The following is a 21,385-nucleotide window of genomic DNA, read 5'->3' as shown; positions in this document are numbered from 1 at the left end:
CTAATTCATTTGTTTGAGTGGGTCGAAAGAGGTCATAAGATAACCTATAAACCCTTTTGACATATGTGATGATAACATATGTCTTTAGGAGCCTTAGGAACCCTAGGGACCTATTTAATTTGTTTGAATAGGTCGAAAGGGGTCATAGGATAATATATGACCCCTTTTGACATATTTCATGACAACATATGTCCTTAGGTGTCCTAGGATCCCTAAAAACATATTATAATTGTTTATATGGGTTGAAAGGAGTCATAGTCTACAACCCCTTTCAATGCATTTCATGACAACATATGTCCCTATGGGTGTTGGGACTACTAGGGACCTATTTCATTTGTTCAAATGAGTAGAAAGTGGTGATAGGATAACTTATGACCCCTTTCAACACATTTCGTTACACCTTATATCCTTAGGGATCCAAAGACTAGTAGGAACATATTGTAATTATTCATATGGGTTGAAATGGGTCATAGGATAACCTATGACCATTTTCAACACATTTCATGATAACATATGCACCCCTAGGGACCTATTTTATTTGTTTCAATGGGTCAAAAGGGGGTCTTAAGATAACCTATGACCTTGCTCAACACATTTCATGATTACCTATAACCTTAAGACCCCTAAGGACATGTTATAATTGTTTGTATGGGTCAAAAGGTGTGATAGGATAACCGATGACCCTTTCAACACATTTCATGACAACATATGTCCATAGGGGTCCTAAGACCCCTAGGGACCTATTTTATTTGTTTCAACAGGTCAAAAGGGGTCATAGGATAACCTATTACCCCTTTAGACACATTTCATGATAACACATAACCCTAGGGACATATTATAATTGTTCATATGAGTCTAAAGGGGTCATAGAGTACTCTAGGACCTCTTTTTGAAATATTAAATAAGAACATATGTTCTTAGGGCTCCTAGGAACATATATTATGTGTTCATATGAGTCAAAAGGGGTCATAGAGTACTCTAGGACCCCTTTTTGCCCATTATATGACAACATATGTTCCTAGGGGTACTAGGACCCCTAAGGACATACATAATGTGTTTGAATGGATCGAAAAGGGGTCATAGAGTACACTATGACCCCTCTTAACCTATTATATGACAATATATGTTCTTAGAAGCCCTAGGACCCTTAGGAACATACATCATGTGTTTGAGTGGGTTGAATGGGGTCATAGGGTGCCCTATGACCCCCTTTGGCCCATTAAATGAGAACATATGTTAATAAGGGTCCTAGGACCCCTTGCAACATATATCATGTATTCAAATGAGTCAAAAGGAGTCAAAGAGTACCCTATAACCCATTTTGATCAATTATATGACAACATATGTTCCTAGAACTTGTATGGCCCCTAGTGACATACATCATGTGTTTGAATGAGTTAAATTGGGTTATAGGGTACCCTATGACCCCTTTTGACCCATTAAATGAGGACATATGTTTAGAACATATATCACATGTTTAAATGACCCAAAAAGGGTCGTAGAGTAACCTAGGACACTTTTTGACCCATTATATGATAACACATATTACCCCTAGTAACATACATCATGTTTATGAATGGAACCAAAGGGGTCATATGGTATGCTTTGACCCCTCTCAAACCATTATATCACGACATATCTTCTTAGGGGTCCTAGGACCCCTAAGGACATGCATCATGTGTTTGAATGGGTCGAATGGGGTCATAGTTTCTCAATGATCCCCTTTGACCCATTAAAAGATAACATATGTTCCTAGGGGTCCTAAGACCTCTAGGAAGATATTTCATATGTTTGAATGCATCAAAATGGTTTATGGAGTACCCTATAACATGTTTCAACCCATTATATGATAACATATGTTCATAGGGTGCCTAGGACCTCTCAGGACATACATTATGTATTTGAATGGGTCAAAAGGGGTCATATGGTATGACCCTTTTTGACTTATTTAAACACATGATATATGTACAAAGGGATCCTAAGATCTCTAGGAACATATGTTCTCATTTAATGGGTCAAAAGGGCCCTATGACCCCATTAGATCAATTCATATACATGTTATATGTCACTAGTGATCCTAGTACCCCTATGAATATATGTTGACATATAATACATCAAAAGGGGTCATAGGGTATTCTATGACCCATTTCAACTCATTCTAACACATTATATATGTTAGGGGTTCTAGGAACATATGGTATCATTTAATGGCTCAAAAAGGGTCATAGGGCACCCTATGACTGCATTTGACCCATTCAAATACATGATGTATCTCCATAAGGGTCCTAGGACCCCTAAGAATATACATTGTCATATATGGGTCAAGAGGGGTCACAATGTATCCTATCACCAATTTTGATCTATTCAAACACATGATGTACGTCCTTAGGGATCTTAGTACCCATAAGAACATACGTTGTCATATAATGGGTCAAAAGGGATCATAGGATAATGTATGACCTCTTCTATTCATACACGTAATGTATGTCCCTAAGGGTCGTTGTACACCTATGAAATTATTTCTTCATATAATGGATTGAAAGGGGTCATAGGGTACTCTCTAGCCCTATGACCCCTTTGAATCCATTCATACACATGATGTATGTCCCTAGGGGTCGTTGTACACTTGTGAACATATTTTTTCATATAATGGATTGAAAGGGATCATAGGGTACTCTCTAGCACATCGTGTGTTTGAATGGGTTGAATTGGGTTATAGGGTGTCCTATGACCCATTTTGACCCATTAAATGAGAACATATGTTCCTAGGGGTGAACACTTATCACAAGTTCAAATGAGTTGAAAAGGGTTGTAGAATACCCTAGGGCAATTTTTGGCCCATTATATGATAACCCATATTACCCCTAGGAACACACATCATATTTTTGAATGGATCCAAAGGGGTCATATGGTATGCTTTGACCCCTCTCAACCCATTATATGACAACATATCTTCTTAGGGGTCCTAGGACCCCTAGGGACATACATCATGTGTTTGAATGGGTCAAATGGGGTCATAGCTTTCTTGTGATCCCTTTTGACCCATTAAATGATAACATATGTTCTTAGGGGCCTAGGATGATATTTCATTTGCTTGAATGAGTCAAAAGAGGTTGTGGAGTACCCTATAACTTATTTTAACCCATTATATGATAGCATATGTTCCTATGGTGCCCAAGACCCCTAGGGACATACATTAACTATTTGAATGGGTCAAAAGGGCTCATATGGTACCCTATGACCCCTTTTGACACATTAAATGATAATATATGTTCCTAGGGTTCCTAGGATGCTAAGGAACATATATCATTGTTCAAATGAATCAAAAGGACTAGAGAGTACCCTATGACTCCTTTCAATCAATTATATGAAAAAATATGTGTACAACAACCCCTAGGGACATAAATCATGTGTATGAATGGATTCAAAGGGGTCATAAGGTACCATATGATCCCTTTCGACCCATATATGACAACATATGTTCCTATGGGTACTAAGATCCCTAAGTACATACATCATGTATTTCAATGGATCAAAATGGGTCATTGGATACATTGTAACCCCTCTCGACCCATTATATGATAATGTATTCTCTTAGGGGTCCTAGGACCCCTACGAAGATACATCATGTGTTTGAATGGGTTGAATGCTTTCATAAGGTGCCCTATGACCCTTTTTGAGCCATTAAATGATACCATATGTTCCTACAGCTAGGACCCCTAACATATATAATGCATTCAAATGAGTCAAAAGGGTTCATTGAATACCCTATGACCCCTTTCGATGTATTATATGTCAACATATATTCCTAGGAGTACTAGGACCCCTAGTGACATATAACATGTGTATGAATTGATCTAATGAGGTCATTGGGTCACCTATGACCCCCTTTTGACCTATTAAATGAGAACACATGTTCATAGGGGTCCTAGGATCCCTTCATACATATATCATGTGTTCGAATGAGTCGAAAGGGCTCATAGAGTAGCCTATGACCCATTTCGATGGATTATATGACAAGATATGTTCCTAGGGATCCTAAGACCCCTACGGACATACATTGTGTGTTTGAATGGGTCAAATGGGGTCATAAAGTTCCCTATGACCACTTTTGATCCATTGACCAAGAAAATACATTATTAGTAGTCCTAGGAACACATATTATGTGTTCAAATGAGTCGAAAGGGGTAATAGAGTATTCTATGACCACTAAGCACACTTAATGTCATTGAATGGGTCAAAAGGGGTCATAGGGTATTCTAAGGCCCATTTTGATCCATTTGATCACATCATTTGTGGTTAGTGGTCCTAAGACCCATAAGCACATGTATTGTGATTGAATAGGTCAAAGAGTCTCAAAGGGTACCCTATGACCCCTTTTGATCCTTTGGAACCATTATATGTATGGTTAAGGGTTCAAAAACTTTTAAAAAAACATATTAAGGATCCTAAAAAGAGGTCACAATATTATAAAATAAATGGAAAAAATATATATTTTAAATATTTTAAATATATATATATTTAAAAAAAATTAAAATGGGTATCTGATTTGAAAATGAGCATCTAAATTGGGAACAGGTGCCTGATTTAGGAACAGGTATCTGATACTATTAAATACCTGATTAGACTTGGTTTTTCTCTAGATACCAACCCTCCATGCTCAACACCAAAACTGTCCCAAAAACATATTTTTGGCCTATTGTTGTGTCTTTCTGACTTTGACGATGTAGCTAACGACCCTTTTTTATCCAAATTTGATGAAACAAAAAGGGTTTCTTGAGAATATTCTCAACTTTCCATTGATATAATATCTATCGAACTATGAGTTTAGTAAGTAATTTATTACTTATTTTCAAATGGAGTTAGCTTCAAATTTTTTATTGGCATACTCATTGAAAAATAACTATAACTTTCAAACCATATAATATTTTTGAAATCCAAAAGATGTGTCACATTCTATACTTTGACAACTATAAGGAAAATGAAGAAAAATATAACTTTTAATTTTTTTGAACTAGTCAAGCTGGTCAGACATGAGAGTTTTTAAAATCTAAAAATAGTATAGTAAAAAATCATAATTATTTATTTATTTAGAATAAAAATACCCAAAAAAATATGTCACATCTAGGTATGAATCTACTTTTTATATCTATAATTATATTAAAGAATATTATCATTTAATTTTTATAAAGGTAGTCAGACATACACCTACTTTTAATTTTTGGTTTGGAATTTTCGTAGTACTACATTAAAATCCCAAATTTTGACCAATCAAATAATTTTTTATCTAGATAAGCCCTAGTAGTTTAGAAATTATATTCAATTTCCTATAGATTCATTTCTAACAACATTTTGATATAAGGTCCAGAACTACTTTAAAATCATGTGTCAAGTTGACATAGCCCTAATTTGCTAGTTTTTCACTGCCACTTAGGGCCATAGTTTGGTTGACCATGATCGTACACATACCGAAACTATGTTCACTATAAAAGATCAAACAATGGGAAAATAAACATAAACATACAACATGATCTAAACCATATCCTCTAAAGATATAACATGCTACATATGATCATAGATCAAAGAACTATAAAAGATAACATATATCAATTGTAATTATTAAAAACACCTCTACCAAGTACCCCTTGAATCTTGAAGATGTCAACATATCCAATCATGTGAATATATCATCTCCAACTACTAAACCAAAAAATATAAAATACCCTTTTATAGTAATATGACCTAAGGTATCCTCCAACATCTACAATACTAAGTAAAATTATACATCATTGTGTGATGAATATATAGTCATGCTAAAGCTCCCATTGAATTGTGATACCAAGATCTTGAAAAATATGATAAATCATCCCACAAGTATGAAGATCTTGACTCCCTATTTGAAGTAGTGGGAAAGGCTCTAGGTAAATTTTTGATGGTTGATGATTTGTTTATTGGTATTATGCATTTTTCCTATTCTTGAATCTTTTTTGTGACAAATATTTCTAAGGGAATTGTAGATATGGTTAAGCTTGAGCATTCTAAGGTTTTTTGAGTTCAACATTGGACTATGAAGACATTCCTTTTGGATATAGGGCATTCTTTAAAAGTGGACATGTTGCTACCAAATGTGGGTTAGATAAGGTTGAGGAAAAAATGTCTGCACTACTTGGTGGAAGGGTGCTTCTACTAAAAATTATATTGTCCCTAAGAAAAAGCTTTTCTCAAATTGTCTCTCAAGATTCTCATTATTCTAAGAATTTTGTCATTATCAGTTTAGCTTTGGTTAGTACTGATTCTACTAGCTCTATGGCCGCTAGCAGTCATGTTACTAGTAATTCTCCTATTGTGTATTCTTATAGTATTTCTCTTACTGGTGATGCTCCTTCCTATTTTTTTTCTATTCTACCTTCTAGTGGTACTATTTTTGATGGATCTACAAATTTTGTGTTGTCCAAAGGTAGGAATACTGATAAAGATTCAATTACTCCTAGTGAGGTTTCTTTACTAGATGTTGTTCCAGTCTATTCCAAGCTCTAGTTGGAGGTCTTATTTTTTATGGATCTATTGGGCATGATCCTTTGTTGGTTAATAATGGCCTTGTTCATGCTGGACCTAGTTTAGATAACTTAATGTGTTTCCTTCACCTTCTTTGGGGGATGCTCACTCTCATTGCCTTAATTCTTCATGTTGGAAATATGCTTCTTCCAAGATTGAAGATGGATGGATTTCTAGGAAGGATAATTACTCTAAGTGTGTACCAAAAGCATTTGATATTACCCTTGGGTCTCATAAGAAGGACATTAAAATGTAACCTTAGTGGTGTTTTTTTGTGTTTTTAGGTTTTTAGGTCTTCATTGCTTCATCTTTTGCAACAACTAGTCTTATCTTTGTTTTGTTGGTATTGGCTTTAGTTGGACTATTTTTTTAATTAAGTAAAGCAAGATAGGGCCTGAAACCTTATAATTGAAATAACATCAACTCCAAAGACATAGATATAAGGACAAAAGTGGTGGCACCTATAGAATAAAACTAGAGCAAACTAGCAAACTAAATAATGAGATAAAACATAATTAAAAAATATAGAACAATGAATTGAGATGGAAAACTAACAAAAAAATCTAGCCTCTACCAAGAAGGCCAAAACAGACCCCATTGTTACCTAAGAAACCACCAACCAATAGCAAGAACCTAGCCAAACCAAGGAGCACCCAATACTAAACACTACACCAACCACACTGAACCAACAAAAACCACCCACAACCATAATCCAACACCATTAGAAACCAAAAACTAAGAACCCAACATACACAAACCTTTGGCAAGAGAAAAGAAGGCCCATCGACTATTTTACAAACTCCTTGGGAGGATAAACAACCATTGTCGCACTCATCCCCCGGGAGACCATCATATTGCCATCGAATTTTCTCAAAATCTCATCTTTACACTTCCTCTTTGCTAATCTTTGCATGAGCTTCAAATCTCAAATATCAACTTTCATTTTTTCTTGAACATAATTGTTGTAGGAAATCAAATTATTATTTTGATCCCCAAGCTAGTTGGCCCATTTTTTATAATGGGGAGTCTTAATGTTCTATCTCACAATTATTGTACAAGATTTGAGGTCATTTTAAAGCCTATTTTTACCTATATTAATCCCAAAAAAATTATAATTTAGTAATAGATATAATTGAGAATTGGGTTTAGAGTAAAATTAAATTTAACGTCAACATTTAATTTATGATGTTGAGAGGAAGGGTACAACATTTCAATTTGAGAGAAGGGATAACAATTTCTAGGAAGATTGAATTAATTATGAGAATTTTTTTGATGGTGAGCAGGAGTGGGTGTGGGAGTGGGGAGAAGTGTTCGACTAAGAATTTTAATTTGAATTCCTCTATACCGGGAGAGTGATTTGCATCAATTGGAGATTCCTTTGTTAAATTTGGGATGTTGAATCTAGGGATGTTGATGATGGTAGGCTTTTGGAGGACTCAGGAGGGGGCCCCAAGTAGATTAAATAATGGTCCTACTTATTTGGTGTACGCCCTATTGGCAAATCTGCTTTCCCGCCAACTAGGGATATATCTACAAGGGATAAAGGTATGCACTCAATCAAAATCCCTGATTAGATTATTGAAAAAAAAATTTCCTATATGGATTCAACTATGGTTGGGAGGTTCATTAGGGCCAGACCCAATATTGAAGATGTGCAGGCCTTTGTTCATAATGAATGGACAAGTTGACATTTTAGCGATGGCCAAAGGGTGTCTGTCCTTTTGTTTTTCCTATGATGAGGATAAGTGAGATATCCTTTGTAGTAATCCTTGGGTTGTGGGAAAGCATACCCTGTTGTTATAGAAATGGACCCCCAACCTTTACTCTTTGGATGAAACTGCAATTCAAGCCCCTGTTTGGGTTAGACTACTTGGTCTCCCTCTTGAGTTCTAGGTGGAAGATGTGTTTAAGGGCATTGCTAATACTTTTGGGGAGCTCCTCTCTTTAGATCCTGTGACTATTTCTAGGAAGATACTGAACTTTGCTAGATTTTGTGTTGGAGTTTCAAGAGGTGTACATTTTCCTAAATCTATCTCTTTAAAATCTAAATGTATCTAGGACCAATAGATTGAGTTCGAGTCTTCCTTTTTCCTACTTTCATTGCAAAAAAGCTGGTCACTGGGCCAAGAAATGTCCTTCTTTGAAAGGAAAGGCTAAGAAGATCAATAAAGTGTGGGTGAGAAAGGAACTCTTTAAGGGTGATGGGGTGGATTTAGGTGAGTCTACCCCCCCAAAGGAACAGTCTAAGTGTTCAGATGGTGGTGTGGTTGGGAGTGAGACTAGGGGTGTGGAGGTTCCCCCAAGACCTTTGGGTGATGGTGCTCCTCTTCAAGTGCAATTAGAATGCTCAAACTATGATGTGGGGGCTCCCCATCCTAGTTTGGATTCACCTATGGAGAAAAAGAGTGGCTTGGATGCCTCTGCCCAGTTTATTTTAGAGATCCCTAATAGTGATAGTTTGAAGAGGAACCCAGAAGATAAGGTGACTATGACCAAGGATGGGAGGTATATTCTCAAAGAGGGGACCCAAAAGGATATAGTTGTTTCTATAGAGCATAGGGCTTAGGAGACTGTAATGGCTGGTAACATTGTTAGAGATGAAGTTGAGGACCTTCTAACTATTTCTCATGCTGAGGAAGCAGTGTGGGAAGAGGATAGCTCTGATGCCAATTGGATTTCGACGGGCAAATAGTCTAAAGGCAGGAAGAAAGGTGGTAAAAAAGATAAGGAGACTACTCCATCCAAAAATAGTAAGAAAGGGCCTAAAGCAGTTTCAAAAAAAGAGGAGTCTAAAACTTTTAAGGGAAAACATGGATATTCTTCTTCTATGCCTATTGGAACTACCCTCAAGAATGGTGATGTTGGGTATTCCCCCTCATCGATTAGAAGACCATCCAATTTGTAGAAAAGAACAACTAAGGAAAATAGAGGCATTGCTTATGGTAATCAAAGAATCATCCTCGAATAAAAAAAAATTCATAAATTATGAAGATAATCTCTTGGAATATCTGAGGGTTAAATAACCCTCATAAACATGACATTTTGAAAAATATGATTAGGGACAATAGGTCAGACATTTTTGTTCTTCAAGAAACCAAGATGTTGAAGGATAAGGTGGAATGTCCTCCAATTTTCAAGCAAGGAAGGATTATTGGAAATGATTCTAAAGGAGTGTTAGGTGAGATGGCTATTTTTTTGATTAATAGATGGATTCAAGGGGAGCTTATCTCTAAAAATAGAAATATGATGAATGTTAGATTCTTTAACTCAAAAGATGATTTTAGCTAGGTCCTTACTAATGTCTATGCCTCCAACTTCAAATGGGGAAGGAAGGCCTTATGGGAAGAAATTTCTAATCAAAGAAACATTCTTACTGAGGAGAACTAGATGGTGATGGGGGACTTTAATACCCCTTTAAAAGAATCTAAAAAATGGGGAGGCAGCCAGACCAATCTGGATAATAGATTAGATCTAATGAACTTTATTAATCATCATATTCTTCATGATCTTGACTTGCATGGGATTGAGTACACCTGGACTAATAGAAGAACTAGAATGGATCTTGTTCAAGTTAGGTTGGATCGAGCTCTTATTAGTAATGACTAGTTCCTGAATTATAAATGTGCACTTAATGCTCAAGTTCATGTGGGATTGGATCATTACCTTATTTTCCTAGTTGCTAATAATTTCAACTTTCATAATAATTTCCCCTTAAAATTTGAGAAAATGTGGACTCTTCATCTAGACTTGGAGACTCTCATTAAGGAGTGGTGGGGTATCAAAGTGGAAGGTACAACAATGTTTAGAGTGGCAACTACATTGAAAAATGTCAAGAAGAATATTATGAAATGGAATAAACATAACTTTGGAAACTTCTTTGAGAACAAAAAAAAGTTCTAGAGGAACTTAAAGCTATACAAGATAGGATTTAGACTAATGGTTATGAGGTGGTCTCAAGGGAGGAGGAAAGTAGCAAACTGGTTGAACTTCATGACCTTATTACCAAGGAGGAGATGTTCTAGAGACAACATTCTAGAAAGTTCTTTTTGAAGGAAGGTGACCGAAATACTAAGTTCTTTCATTTGACTACTTTAAAGCATAATATGACTAATAGAATTTCTAGACTTTATATGGATGAAGGTTTGACTGATAATGAAGAGATTATCAAAAGGGAGGTTGTGGAGTCTTTTAGCAGACTGCTTCAAGGTGACCCCAATTTGGATTTGGATAAGTAGAATATGTTTCTGGAGTGCATTCCAACTTGTATCTCTAAGGTTCACAATCTATCCCTCACTTCTATTCCTTCCATGAATGAGATTTCTAAGGCTGTTTTCTCTTTTGAGGGTGACAAAGCCCTTGGTCCTGATGGGTTTCCTTTTTTGTTCTTTCATAAGTATTAGAATATCATTGGTGCTGATATTCGTAATGGTGTGAAGGAATTTTTTGGTACTAGAAACATCCTTAAAGAGTTAAATGGCACCTTCATTTCCCTTATTTTGAAGAAGCTGGGCACAGATAGATTGGATTAGTTTAGTCTATTAGCTTGTGTAATTCTTTTTATAAGATTATCTCCAAGGTTCTTACTCTCAAAATTTAATCCCTTCTTTTAGCTATCATCTCAAGGTAGCATAATGGGTTTGTTCTTGGTAGATAGATCTTAGATTCCATTATTATAGTTTATGAAAATATTCATTCTCTTGTGGTGTGTAAGAAGGAAGGGTTTCTTCTTAAGCCTTATCTATCTAAAGCTTATGACAGAGTGGATTGGAATTTCCTTCTCTGTAGATTGGAAGCATTTGGCTTTAATAAGAGATTTTGGGATCTTATCTTCATGTTAGTTTCATTGGCCTCCTTCTCGATGCTTGTTAATGGTTCCCCTACCTCCTTCTTTAAGGCTTCTAGGGCTCTTAGACAAGGGGACTCAATCTCTCCTATTCTTTTTATTATTCTGGCTAAATGTTTGGGGAGATTCATGGATAATATGGTGGTGAAAGAGGACTTTGTGGGCCTTAATCCCTCATCTTTTGCTTTAGTTTTCTCTCATCAAATTTTTTTTTATGATTCTATTGTTATGGGGGAGGCTTCAATGAGAAATTCTAGGAACATTAAGAAGGTTTTGGGTGACTATGGGATGGCCACTGGTCAAATCATTAATTGGAGCAAAAGTCTGATCTACTTTATTAATGTTAGTGAGGCAAGAAAAAATAAGATCAAAAAGATAATTGGATGTGAGATTGGTTCTCTACCTAGAACCTATCTATGTTTACCTTAGGGTTTAGCCCCTCCCAAAAGCTTTTGGAACTCACTGATTGATAAAATCCACTCAAAACTTGCTAGTTGGAAATGTTCTCTCCCCAGTTAGGCTGGTAAGGTTATTGTTTTGAAGTCTATCCTACAAAGTGTTTTGCTTTATGCTTTGAGTGTTTTTAAAATTCTAAGAAAGTTTTCTCTTTATATTGAGAAAATTCAGAAGACTTTCTTGTGGACTAGAGCAGAGATCAAAAAAAGACCCCCTCTGGTTGCTTGGGAAAATGTTTGTATGCCCCGTTGGAAGGGAGGGCTTCGCTTGTGAAGGATTAATATAATGAATGAATTCTTATTGGCTAAACTATTATGGAGATGGCATAAGGAAGAGGGGGAATGGAAGAATATTTGGGTTGATAAATATAATAGGGACCACTTTGATTTTTATCATTTCCTTAATAGTGACTTAAAACAAGGGGGATCTGTGATCTGGAAGAATGCTCAGAAATTCAAATATATTTTAAGGAAAGGGCTTAAATGGAAGGTGGGTAATGGTAGAAGAGCTCTTTTTGTGAAAGACATTTGGATCTTGGACCACCCACTTCATGATGATCCTAGGTGGAATAGGTATATGGAGCAATGCAAGAATCAGTTTGGTACTTTTGTGGGTGATTATTGGAAGGATGATATGTGGGTGGATCTTAATAGTGTGGACCATAACTTGGTTGAGCTTGGTAAGTGTCTAAATGTGTTCCTTTTAAACCATGAAGAGAATGTTCTGATATGGAAAAATGACCCCAATGGTATGTACTCTATTGTCTTTGCCTATGCTAATTCTTTCGATGATCATGATGAACCCTACTGGGCCAAGGCTTGGGTGAAAGGCATGACACCAAAAGTTAATATCTTCTTTTGGATTCCTCTCCAAAATAAAATTTTTACTCTTGATAATCTTAAGAAGAAAGGTTTCATCATTATAAATCAATGTGTTCTCTACAAGAATGATGGGGAAGTAGTGGATTATATCATGTTGCATTGCCCCTTTACCAAGAAGCTTTGGGATACATTTTATAGCTTCTTGAAAGTGGATTGGGCTTTCCATGCTACTATTCAATTATTCTTTACTAGTTGGATGGCTCCTTCCAGGAATGCTTTGATTTTCAAACTATGGGACTTTATTCCTCCTTATCTATGTTGGGGCATTTGGAAGGAGTGCAATGATAGGATCTTTAGAGGAGTGGAATCCAGTCCTGATCAAGTGTTCTATAAAATTAAGGTCCTTATGATTGAAAATATTAAAATTAATGGTTCTGGACATCAACCTTGTAATGAGTGGGAAGAATGGGTATTTAATAGCTGGAATCTAAGGAGTTTGGGAATGGATATTAAGGATCTTAACCCAAGGGATAATGCTAGATGGGATGGTCTTCTGGTGAATTGGTTCAAGATAAACTTTGATAGGGCCTTGAAAGGGAACTTGGGCAAAGCAAGATGTGGAGTTGTTATTAGAAACTCTAATGGTGACTATGTGGGATGTATGCTATTCCAATTGGGGATCAAACCAATCATGTTGTAGAAGCCTATGTTGCTCTTCATGGTCTTCTCTATGCTAAGAGTATGAATTTGAGGAAAATATGGTTGGAAGGTGACTCCCTCAACATTATTAATTGTTTAAATAAAATTACTAAACCATCATGGAAAATTAGCAATATTATCTTCAAGGCTATTCACATTATAAATTATTTTCAAACATGCATTATAACTCATAATTCTAGAGAAGCCAACCGTACTACTCATTGGGTTGTGAATGTGGCTTGCTTCAGTGATCATAAAATCATTTGGGATTTTTATGAGTCCTTACCTCCATATGGCCGCCAATTTATTGATTATGATAAATTGAGATCTAGGAAAAAATATTTTAATTATGATGGTGTCAGTAATTTGTAATTATGAGGTGAACTCTTTCAGAGTGTGTTAGGTTATTATTTTTAGAAAGTTGAGCATTTCGCACAGATTTTGGGTAGTTTTTTCCATTTCTCTTTTCGTTTGTGGTGTGGCCTTTTGTTATAGAGAAATTTGGGGATTTTAGAGAAAGAAAACTAGTGAATTTGGTGAAGTGAATATGGGAGGAAAAAGGAAAAGGGTGGAGCTAGCAAGCTTCTCAGAGTAGAGGAACAAGATGGAGGTCTGGGATATTTTAAGTTACAAAAATTTCCTAGGGTACATGGAAAGGCTTAGAGGTAACAATCCTTCTATTATACACCAATTTATCAAATCTTGGAAGGATGGCTCTATTATGGTTGTTAACCAATGAATGGATGGTACTAAAGAAGTAATTGTGGAGGCCACAGGGTTGGACATGGGCAAGATTAATTTTTATGAGGAGAGGAAGCTCTTGGATAGGGCCATCGATCACTTTGTGGATACACAGTAGAAGAAAAGTCACTTAGTAAAAATAGGTATTTCACATTTTAACCCAGTCTCTGTTTCTCGACCATGGCGATTTGTGCCTGATAATGGAATATCTAACTTTAGATGGGAGATTCACTAAGCTATATGGGTATCATTTCATGTTGGAAAATCACTTTAGGCATGATGTTAGGATCAATTTCCCATTTTATTTAATGAAGTCTCTTAGTATTTTCACTCAGGCTATTTAGAAAGACCCAAATGGTGAGCATGTTTTCCATGAGGTTCTTATGGTCCTGATAATGAATGTGTTAAAATTCAAGAAGATTGTGAAACCTAGGGGTAGTTTGAAAGGGGAAGACTAGGATATGGAATGGAGTCTCCCAAATAAGGTTTATCATTTAGATACCCAATATGAAGCTGAACGGGGTATGGGGAGTCTAAAAAAGGGCTCTGGTTGTAGTTCTAAAAAGAATAAAAAGATAGTTGTTGAAGGTTTTGACTGGGAAAGTGATTTTATGGAGGAATTAGTGAGAGATCACTATAATAAGAGGAGTGGAGGTAAAGGAAAGGTTATTAAGGGCTTCCAAGATGACTGCGCCTCTCCCCCTTTTGATGATGAGACTTTGGCTCACTAGCTAGAAAGAAAAAGAAAATCTTTAAGGCGGTACGAGGAGAGGTTACAGACTATGAAGAATGGGGATTTGAATAATGAGGATGTTGGGGAATAGGGGCATCTTCGAGATTTGGATGATAATACTGATGGTGGGATCAAGTCATCCAAGGGTCTTTTTGGTAACCTTGGTACAATCTTGAAGGAGATTGGCTTCCTTAAGCAACAAATGTAGTTGTTGGGAAAGGAAATGGAGCAAGTTAGCAAAACTCCCAAAGGTGAGCATACATTGGGCCAACACATAGACAAACTTTCAGAGGTTATTGGGGATGCAGAAGAAGTTAAAAACCTCATGCATAAGATACCACTACTCAAGGTCAAACAAAGGGTGATGGATAAAGAGATTAGTGGTATTCAGGGGAAGGTGTCTAAAATGGATGCTAAGCTAGGAAATATGGAAAATTTGTTTAAATAGATGGCTAATAATGTGGGTAACCTCTTGAAGTGGATTGAGAATGACAAAGGGAAGGACTCCTCTTCAGTGATAGAGATTCAAGGACCAAGAAAACACACCTAAGCTCATTCTAAGAAGAATGAGGATGTGAGCAAAAAGGATGAGGTGAAGGCCATTGCTGAAAATATGCATATTCTGGCAGATTAGGCTGTTGACCTAATAAAGACTTCTTAGTTGGTCAGTTGTTGTTCTTTTACTATTCTTTTTCTATCTTTTCTAGCTTTGTCTTGAGTGATCTCATGGCTGTTCCTTTTGGAGGTCTGTCTCATGTTGTCTTGTGATGCTTTTCTCTAATTTTTACTTATCTTGTTTATCTCTAGACTTTTGTTATTTTGTAAAGATTTTGGGTCCTTTAAGACCTATTTTTACTTAATCAAAACAATTTCTAGCAAGAGAAAGAAAAGAAGAAGAAGAGAGTCCTTATGCTGCATGTTGTCGATGGGGATGAGCTTAATGTTAAAATTATTTAAGATGAAATTAGTGTCATGGCCAAAATTTATGAGGCAAAAACACAACTAATTTTTTTTTTTTTAAAGATAACTTAGGAAAACATAGTTAGTTAGGTTTTTTCATGATTATGAGAAAGAATGCCTAATAACTATGATTAAAAAGGTTGCAACATGCTCACATGCTGACCAAAGTAATCTCTAATAAGGTTGGATAAAATTTCTATTCAAGTTGGAATCAAGAATCAGATGGGAAAATTCGATGATACAACATCAAGAGCTAGTAGAAGAAAACCTGATTCTAGAATCCCCCCAACACTAGCATTACTTAGGGTTCTATAGGTTGTTTATTATCTCAAAATATACTAGATAATGATCTTCCTACACTTGAATAGGTTCAAATGGGTGTACATGGTAAGGTCTCTTGATAGGATAACAGGAGTACAATGCAAGTGTATTCACCTCTTGTCTTTTTTTTAATATAATAGGCTATGTACACTAGTGTCCTAGGTACTTGCTACGTAAAGAACATGTATGTATCCTCATTACAAGTGTGTGTTATGGTTTAGAATCATTAAATGTCTACACTCCTCAATGTAACACAGTACAAAATATTTCTTTATACAAAGGTTCACAAAATGATTTAGATTAAATTAAGATATATAGCGAGAATTAGGCATCCTTACCTAACTTCAATATTATTTAATTACATATATATAACAACCTTACTTCATTTCCTTCCATTAGGGTTTTGCATTTCTACATGCAAAGTGATTGAATGAATTCATACATCTTTAAAATCATCTTTTAGAAAATCCATATGAAAAAATGCATAGGAAGCACATTAAGTAATATGTCATATGCCTCTGAATTATTACTAACATACATAGGTGTGAGACCTAATTAGTCTCTTTTGAAGTATGTTACATATATGTACCCTTCTAAAATTTACTTGACACTATAAACCTTACCAAATATGATATGATTATTCTAATTCACTATAGAAACCACACATGTATATATAATTGACTACTAACTATCAGCATAAACAAGTTCTCATCTACTATTATCTAACCATGAACAATTAATAACTCACAATGAATAGCTATGGTTGATTGAACTATATTAAATCACTAGCTTCCAAACTTCCTAATACAACTATAACAATATACTACCCAGTTACATTTTGGCCACCTTCATATAGTCCAATTCCCAAATTTTTGAGTTATTCGTCTCTAATAATCTTCAAGATAGATGATCCTCCCATATCTCATTAGGGTATTTAATTTCTATTTGCACAATTCAAGGTATATATATATTTTTATAATATATAATATGGGCTTATTTTGATACATTAAATAACCTATATAGATCTTCAATACGTTAGATATGTGTTAATTATGTTAATTATGAATGATGTCATTGTGTGTTATATATACATATGATATACATACATACATACATGTATATACATACATAAATGCATATTATTTAACCTATATATAAAACATTACCCTAAACGATATCCAAGGACATTATCTAACTAATTTGTCACCTCCAATTATAATTTTATCCATCAATAATATATACCATCAACCCCTTAAAAAAAACATTATTATTATGAATACCAATAACTATAAAGTTTATTATTAGACCTTATATCATTTCTTCCACATACATCCCTTTATAAATATATGCATATCCATACCAAAATTTTAAATACTTAATCTATTATCTAATTCTAAACCCATTAACTAACCAACAATCTATTATCAAAAAACAAAGTTTCTAAACAATAATAATATTAAACTAATCATTTATTAGTCTTAACCCACACTCCTCCCACTTCTAAACTACTATATCATTATTGGACATCCAACTAATCTATTTATTAATCCTAATACTAACTCTAACAACTTAAAAAACTAATTATACCATATTCTTAACCCACCTAGTGACTAACTATTATGCCCCCTAAGTTATACCATTAAGGTCATACATATGGACTTAATAATTTAACTAGGATCACCCAATGAAACATCAATCTTTAACCCCCTACCTAATTTCCTCCACATGTGATTCCTCCCCCTTACCCAAGTGCTATACATGGAGGTCAATGCATGTGTACAGAATTGGAGTGTCAACTTGGTAGTGGGTAGGATCTTGATGTTGGGTCAAATCCTCCTGTGGAGAACCTTTGCTCCCCTACCGAGTCCAAGGAGGGTTCTCACTCATCCTTTTCTAATTTTTTATCTATCCTACCTAGGTTTATGGGGAGATGGCACATTAAGGCATCCCTACACATGTGTTTGAGCCATATCCTCAAGTACTTGGGCAGCTTGTGAATGGTGAGGGGAGATGTAACGTGTGGGATAGGGGAGTGGTAGGGACCACCTCCCACCTCCCTCATCGAATAGGTAAAACTTGTACTTACAATCACTTCTCTCTATTTTATTTTTATTTTTATCATATGGACCCTTACTTTACTTTTTGCATGGAATGATATTGATGGGACATTTATATTTTTATGTATTTGAAGATGATGTATTCTTCTTAGTCATGAGGTGCATGCAGATTGTATTCATAGATAATATAACCTCATATCCTATTGGTTTCTTACTAAGAGGTATAATAGAATATTTTCTTAATATTTTATTATTGTGTAATTGGGAAGGGACTTAATTCCTCTCCCATACAAATTCTAGAGAGATGAATGTACTTCTACAGCTAGGTCTTCACATGAGATTTTATACTGTGTTTTCTATGGACTCATTTTATCTACTTAGTCATGTTATGGTGGGACTTGTGTAGTAGCTATATAATGTTACTTGGTATTTCTATATAAATGCTAGGTTTAGAAAATTATTTAAACTCAATTGAAAACAATCTCATTACTCAAGAGATGCTATGTAGAATAGTCTAAGTAGCTTTTGGAATCTTAAATGATGAACAGGTGTCAAATAATATCTAACAATTCCTTTGAGGGTTAAGAACATTAAAATATCTACTTGAAAGGAAATATTGTATCATCTAACTATACCATTAAAATTTTACATTTCTTTACATCATTACATATGAAATTTTCATCTATTATGATAAATCTATGTTTCATCCAAATGCAACTAATCATAATATTAAATCTTACATGGCAATTATATATGAAGGTATCCAAGTTTTCTCTATTTCTCACATGAATTCATTCTCCACAACAATACTTACACAATGAAGCATCCACTTTCATAATGCAATGCACTATGCGATAGATGAAGGGTTTATTCATACAATGCAATATTCAGTAACGTAAAGTAAGACTTCATTCTTTCAACTACATTACAAAATGGCATATCTCTTCATTGCTACTATGTGACCTTTCATTGTAGGAACATGAATAAGATGGATACAGATTCTCCAATGCAAGTACAAGGCACAATGACAAGTTTTCTCCTTCAAGCAACATCTCCCAAATGGTCTTTCCAATCTTTTATCCATTGCTCCCTTGAGCATCAGATCCGCAAATACATCACAAAGGAAACAAGAAGGACCATGGGTGCTCTCCATCCAACCATAGGCCTCCAAAAAGACCACCCCCGTGCTCGGGAAACAAGGATCAAACCAAGTTTCACATACAATCTTGCAAATGCATGAACATTACATTTCAAACTTGAACAATTCCATCCCAAGGAAATTTCACAATGGTTCACCAAGGGAACCATAAACATAGGAAGAATTCGTGCTTCAAAAATGGAGATTTTCCATATCAAACAATGGCTACAACAAACAATTTTCATGCCCTTTCGGGACTTCCATCATATAACAATTTCATGCCCTCTTGGGGCCTTTACAATCATACTCCAAACATACGATCATCAAATGTAACTCTCTTGGAGCCCATACTCCATAAACTTTATTTAGACATCATACTTCCCTTATCACCCCCAACAAGATATAAATGATTATGGCATACAGTGGAGCCCATACTCCAAGGTTCTCAATACATTTTCAAGCTCAACTAAGCCCTTCACACTTGACTTCTCTTCCCTTCCCAAAGGGTGAGTGAAGCCCTCACACCCATAACCACACTCATGCACAAAATCATGGAAGATCAAAAGCAAGAAAACAAGGGAAATCTAAACGTCATTCTCAATCACCACACAACACAACACAACAAGATACAAGATGGTACCACACATTTCCCTTGCAATGTCATTCTCACTATCTACATTCTCATGAATGCAATACCAAAATTCAACTTCAAAATGGAAGCAAACTAACTACATGGCAAGAAGACCAACCTTGAATCCTTTTGCAAAATGGAATGAAAAGTTGTAGAAGAGCTCCCTCCAAGCTTCCAAACCCTAATTGTCTCTAAAGTTGGAGAGTGGGTAGACAACCCACTAATTACAACCCCAATCCTTTAAAAAGGATCCCAAAACCCCTACTATCTAAAAATGGCCATAACATGAGCTGTCTTTTCTTACACCCTTGTCTCCTAAAAATGTAGCCTTGACCAAGTATTAGAGTGGAAGAAGTCATGAGACACTCCAATTTACGAATTGCTTTGAAAGTGACTTGTTTTGAGGGTTCCCAAGGTCACCTAGGCCTACTAAAGGTTAGATTTAGATCCCCAACCCATACTACTATCATGTGGGCACTTATTTTTCAACATGGTAATCTCCTAGGAACACTTTTTGATCCCCAAAAGTTAATGGAAAGTTGGAATTCGAACTTTAACAGATAGGGACTTATCCTAAAAAATTTGAATGTGGGGTTAACTTGGATAATATGCTGGGGTTATGTTTAGGTTATGTTACTTTCAAAAAACCCCAAATGCCAATTCATTTCCATGTGGATAACACAAGTGTCAAGTGACACAAACACAACATATTACATTTAAAATGACTTGTCTCCAATAATGCATGCACTCAACTATCACCCACATACAATTCACATTACAAAGAGGTTTGAATCTTTCCATAGATCCAACCTCGGCCATGTCATGTTTCACACAAGTTTGAGCCTTGGTTCCCCATTAAACCCCATGATCAAATTCCTGCACACTAAACTCGAGCATCAGTAGTCCAAGAAAATCATGTAAGAAATAAGTAAATATGTGCAATAAATCATTATCCCATTCAACACTAGGCTTGCATATTTCATCATTTCAAATTAACTTTCCCTTTCTTAGTCATTTCAATTAAAGCATTCAAAATATTAAAATATCAAAATTTTCATATCACATTTAACATTTGGGTTCCATACTTCATCATTTCCGAATAACTTACTTTTTCTAATGATTTTCACTAAAAATGTCCAAAATACTATAATATCAACTATGCTTATCAACATTAAACTTTACTTAGCATGACCAATTTAATATTCAAAATAGCTTCATAATCTATTTTATATCCTAGCGACAAAATGTTGAATCCATGACTATTGGGTCCCTAAGCATGCAGATTAGGTCATAGTGCATAAAATAATCTATCATTTAACTCTAATTTCCACTTAAACATTACAGTCTTACATTACAAGCATTTCTAAAATTTAGTTTCTATTAAAGCAATGCAAATAATTTAGAACATGAAATGAAATCAATAAATATAT

The sequence above is a fragment of the Cupressus sempervirens genome, chromosome 5 (genome assembly GCF_028749045.1).
Source record: "Cupressus sempervirens isolate cs-2001-9-10 chromosome 5, ASM2874904v1, whole genome shotgun sequence".
Taxonomy (NCBI): Eukaryota; Viridiplantae; Streptophyta; class Pinopsida; order Cupressales; family Cupressaceae; genus Cupressus; species Cupressus sempervirens.
The sequence above is the reverse complement of the archived record's forward strand: the minus strand, read 5'-3'. Positions refer to the sequence as shown.